Source organism: Macaca fascicularis, chromosome 12, assembly GCF_037993035.2.
Source record: "Macaca fascicularis isolate 582-1 chromosome 12, T2T-MFA8v1.1".
Taxonomy (NCBI): Eukaryota; Metazoa; Chordata; class Mammalia; order Primates; family Cercopithecidae; genus Macaca; species Macaca fascicularis.
The window spans coordinates 68,828,441-68,834,093 of NC_088386.1; the positions used below are offsets into that span (position 1 = coordinate 68,828,441).

The window sequence follows — 5,653 nt, forward strand, 5'->3', positions numbered from 1 at the left end:
TTTTGCTTGATGTTCATGAACATTTCAGCTCTTCATGAGTCCTGAGCACTTTTCCTTTATTCCAGTGTCATAATCTACAAACTGATTAGAAACTTGCATTTGAGAACACCTGTCAAAGTCCTATAGCTGATTATGAACCAATCTTTGAAAAGGATTAAAACAAGATAACAATTATCTATGAATGATGAAATGTCCAGGGTAGTTACAGTCAAGAACACAATTGACAAAGAAATTTGGTTATTTCTATGGTTTACAAGAACTTAACATAAAAACTTAACATAAAAACCTTAATTATGATTGATGGTATACACTCAGACATTAGAATTTTTGAAATCCTTTACAATTTTTGAATGTATATTAATATTCACTAAAATATAACCTGAAGAAGATTAAACATCATTTTGGCAACCCCACGTACCTAAACATGTTAGATAACCCTGTTTACCTCTCTTCTGGATGCTTCAGGGGGCCTCTGTAGCATCTAAAAGCTAAGGGTCAGGAAAGACAATTTTGAAACTGAAATTCAAAATTGACAAAATTCCCAAAACTGATTTTGAGAAGCCTCTTAAATAGGTTAGAGATTAAAAACACTTGATGTTATGAAATAGAATTCCAGATTACTATAAGTTATTTATTTGCCAAAATAATGGCTCAAAAATTTTAAAAGGCAAAAACCTTTCATAAGCCTTTGCTATTACATGAAAATCGTGTTCAAACCCTAATTTCACCCTTGTTTACAGGAGTATGCCTTATGTAATTATCAAAAACTGTAAATAGCTTAAGATAAGTTTCCCTCACTCTGAAAAACAAAACAAGGATCAGCAACATTTTGAGCAAAAACTTTGAAAAGCCCTTTTTTAACTATTGTTTTGCTTGATATTCATAAACATTTCAGCTCTTCATGAGTCCTGAGCGTTTTTCCTTTATTCCAATGTCAAAATCTACAAACTGATTAGAAACTTGCATTTGAGAGCACATTTATTGTTAACCCATTTTGTAAGTGAAAACTTACAATTTCATCTAATCTTAATCAGTTTAACCATGAGGTGAGACTCTTATAAACTTTTTAATTACCCTTTACAAACTTTGCTAAAAAGGAGATTAGTTTCTTTTTTTTTTTTTTTTTTTTTTGAGACGGAGTCTCGCTCTGTCACCCAGGCTGGAGTGCAGTGGTGAGATCTCAGCTCACTGCAAGCTCCACCTCCTGGGCTCACCCATTTTCCTGCCTCAGCCTGTGGAGTAGCTGGGACTACAGGTGCATGCCACCACGCCCAGCTAATTTTTTGTATTTTTAGTAGACACAGGGTTTCACCATGTTAGCCAGGATGGTCTCAATCTCCTGACCTGGTGATCCACCTGCCTCGGCCTCCCAAAATGCTGGGATTACAGGCATGAGCCACCGCACCCAGCCCAGAGCAGATTAGCTTCTTAAGAAAACTTTGGCTTGGCATGGTGGCTCACGCCTGTAATCCCAGCACTTTAGGAGGCTGAGGCATGTGGATCATGAGGTCAAGAGACTGAGACCATCCTGGCCAACATGCTGAAACCCCGTCTCTACTAAAAATACAAAAAAATAACTGAACCTGGTGGTGGGCACCTGTAGTCCTAGCTGCTCAGGAGGCTGAGGCAAGAGAATCGCTTGAACCTGGGAGGCAGAGGTTCCAGTGAGCCGAGATTGTGCCACTGCACTCCAGCCTGGGCAACAGAGCAAGACTCTGTCTCAAAAAAAAAAAAAAAGAAAGAAAGAAAACCTTGTTGGGCTTTTATTTCAATGCTTAATTTACAGAAAAATTTAATAATACCTTTTTAACTTTAGCCAATGTCCACACAGAATTTCTACTGTATCCCCACAACCTGTTTAAACCTTCAGCTTTATCTTATCTGATTCAAAACAATCCCTTAACCCTAGGCAAAAATACATTTCCATGACTTCTTATAATCTTTTACTAAAAACACATTTTACTATTTTTACACACCTTGCATGTAAATCTATTTTCAGCAGTCTCAATTACATATTATAATAGTAACTCTTAGCAATTTTAAATTTTAATGTGAAACCTGGTAAATTATTTTAATGATGTACTAGGCACAGATAAAATCTGAACCTAATATCTGACCTGCATAACTTAGACCATCTATTTACATTTTGAACACATTTGTATTTTACCAATAATCCTTAAGACTGTTTTTATTTCTCAAAGATTAAAGTTACGTGAATGAAGAAGCATTATAGCTTTCACTTTTTCTTTGAAAAAAATTTGATCTAAGCACTTATTTTTCTTTAAGCCAATTAATTATGGCTATTTTTGTAGACATCACATGCAACACATATATAACTACACCAAGAAACAGAAGCAGATCTAGCAGTTATAAGATATTCCTTCACAAATTTTTAAATTGGATTATTGGCCTCCAGGTGGGCCCCTGTAAGAGCAGGGCTAGGAAACTTGCAGTTTTTAGGGCCTAATAAACAGGCATAGCTGGAGGACAGAAACAGATTTTGAGAGGGATTATTTGCCTCTAATTCCTGGGGCTCCAGGAGGAAAACAGAGGTTTCTCCCAAAATGGAATCTATGGGACCTTTTCTGTTTTTCTGTTTTTCCCATGGAGTCCCAGGACACCAGAAGTTATCTTGGGGCCTCTCGTGTGTGCATTAAGAGTGGCAAGAAGCTGGTTGCAGTGGCTCATGCCTGTAATAGCAGCACCTTGGGAGGCCAAGGTGGGCAGATCACCTGAGGTCAGGAGTTCAAGACCAGCCTGGCCAACATGATAAAACCTCATCTCTACTAAAACTACAAAAATCGGCTGGGTGTGGTGGTGAGTGCCTGTAATCCCAGCTACTCGGGAGGCTGAGGCAGGAGAATTGCTTGAACCAAAGAAGTGGAGGTTGCAGTGAGCTGAGATCATGCTTCTGCACTGCAGCCTAGGTGACAGAGTGAGACTTTATCTCAAAGGAGAAAAAGAATTCAGGTGACTGAAAAAAACTCTTTTTCAGAAAAACAAGATCCAAGAAGAGAAAAACAAAGGCCTTTTAAATATACCTGTAACTTAGATATCCACTTTTAATTCAGCTGAGTGCTCTTTAAGAAAATCCTGTTAAATCCCTTGTTACCCAACTTTAGCCACACCAAGTGGTTAATATTTCTGCCTTTTGAGTTTTACCAAAAGTAACCTCACAGGTGAAAACAACAAGCCTCAATTAAGATTATGATTTAACCACAAGTGTATGCGGTATTTTCAAAGTGGGATAAGCAGTTCTTACAAAATATAGAACCTTTAAAGGTAACTGAGGGAAAGGAAGATTTAAGGAAAAAGGTACATGTTGTTCATAGAGGAGAAGAGAATCAGGAAATGGCGAAAGTCACACAGATATTAACCCAAAAGTACTCATTCCTCAAGCCAGGATTGAACTCAGGCCACCATTGTAAAATGGCAGAGACTAAAACAAAGTACTGCCACGTGGTTACAGGTCACAGTCCGAAGGACGTAAAACAAGATGGAGTCCTGCAGCGAAATTTGTTACTGACCAGCTTACCAGGCTGGCTGGAACAACAGACTTATGGAGTCCCAGGCCTGCATTCCATTCCAAGGTATCCCTCTCTCTGCCTTTTTCTTGTGTTTCCTCTCCTTTTCCTGGGCCTCCTCCTGGTCCCTATTATAAAAGACCAAGGCAGGTACCCTTGGGAGGTTTTCTGTGGTGCCATGTGATCCAAAAGCCTGTTTCTGCAATTTCCTTCTGATATCTGGGGCTGCCTGAGTAAATCTGTCTTTCAAGATTTGCTGTCCCTCAATTGAATTAGGAGATAGGTGTGTTTTACCAAGGCTTCTCTCAGCCTTTCTAAAAAGGCTGAAGGATTTTCATCTAGTTTTTGATTTATCATGGATAGCTTAGAGTAGTTAAAAGGTTTGGCTCTGGTCCTCTGTAAGCCCTCTAATATACACATCTGAAAGTATTTTCTTTTCCACTCATCTATGGGATCACTAGCGTTCCAATTAGAGGTTTCAAGGGGCACTGCCTCTCTTCCTACTGAGAATGGGGATTTTGTCTCTTTCTCACTCTCTTTCCCCTTTTGACTGGCTTTCTTTTTTGAATGACTAGAGGAAATATGCTATTCATCTCCAAATTTCTCTGCTACCTGTAGGGCTGCCTGTTTCTCAGAAGCAGTGTAGGGTTTAAGAGTAACATAACATCCTTCCAGGAGAGTTTAAATAGTTGGGTTAAATAGTTGGAAGATCTCTATATATGTGTGAAGTTGGGGCTTGCCCAAAGCAAACTTCAGGATCTGAGGTTACACCAGCTTACATCCAGGCTACGCACAAGGCGAGTGCAGGCTTGAAGATGGGTTGTTGCCCATCTAGAAAAGAGGGGAGAGACCTCTCCAAGAAAACACCAAATGGCAGATGATGCTGGCGCAAGAGGGGTGAAGGCCGGAGGCCCCAGGGGCCCTGGGATGGGGAATCATGGTGGCTTCCGCAGAGGTTTTGGCAGTGGCATCCGGGGCCAGGGTTGCGGCCATGGACAGGGCCAGGCCCAACACCATGGAGGTTGCGGAGGCAAGGCAGAGTATAAGGAGTGGATGACCGTCACCAAGCTGGCCACCTAGTCAAGGACATGAAGATCAAGTCCCTGGAGGAGATCTATCTCTTCTCCCTGCCCATCAAGGAATCTGAGATCATTGACTTTTTCCTGGGGGCCACTCTCAAGGACAAGGTTTTGAAAATTAGGCTGGTGCAGAAGAAGACCCATGCCAACCAGCACACCAGGTTCACGGCATTTGTTGCCACTGTGACTACAATGGCCACGTCAGTCTCAGTGTTAAGTGCTCCAAGGAGGTGGCCACTGCCATCCATGGGGCTATCATCCTGACCAAGCTCTCCATTGTCCCTGCATGCAGAGGCTACTGGGGGAACAAGATCAGCAAACCCCATACCCTCCCTTGCAAGGTGACAGGCTGCTGTGGCTCTGTGCTGGTGTTCCTCATCCCTGTGCCCAGGGGCACTGGCATTGTCTTGGCCCCTAGAAGCTACTCATGATGACTGGTATCGATGACTGCTACATCTCAGCCAGGGGCTGCACTGCCACCCTGGGCAATTTTGCCAAGGCCACCTTTGATGCCATCTCTAAGACCTCCAGCTACCTGACCCCCGACCCCTGGAAGGAGACTATATTCACCAAGTCTCCCTATCAGGAATACACTGACCACTTCGTCAAGACCCACACCAGAGTCTCTGTGCAGAGGACCCAGGCTCCAGCTATGGCTACAACATAGGGTTTCTATACAAGAAAAATAAAGTGAATTGAGCCTGAAAGAAAAAAAAAAGAAAAGAGGAGAGGAGGAGTCCTTTAGTCTTACTCCTCCTTTCAGAGTGACCCATAATTGAGACAAAGATAGAAAGGATCCCCCACTTCTCTTTCATCCCATCTCCTCAGGGTACCAGCAACCATGTAGATACCACCCATGGATGCAAGCATGACCTTCACCCATGGATCTAGAGGAGCTAGTCGGCAAGAGTAGTCACGTTTACCTGTATGAAGCCCTAGCTCTCCACCCTGTTGGTTTCCCAGACCCACATGGCCCATAAGGCTCCCAGGGTACCCCAGGGGCCCAGGAGAGATTGCACAGTAGATGAATTTGGGCGAGATCCTTTAATG

The 5,653-nt window shown here is 42.3% G+C and overlaps 1 pseudogene; it reads left to right on the top strand.

Annotated features, from left to right (window-relative positions):
• Positions 1–4,394: 4,394 nt before the first annotated feature.
• Positions 4,395–5,270, top strand: LOC107127008 (small ribosomal subunit protein uS5 pseudogene; annotated as a pseudogene).
• The last annotated feature ends 383 nt before the right edge of the window (positions 5,271–5,653 follow it).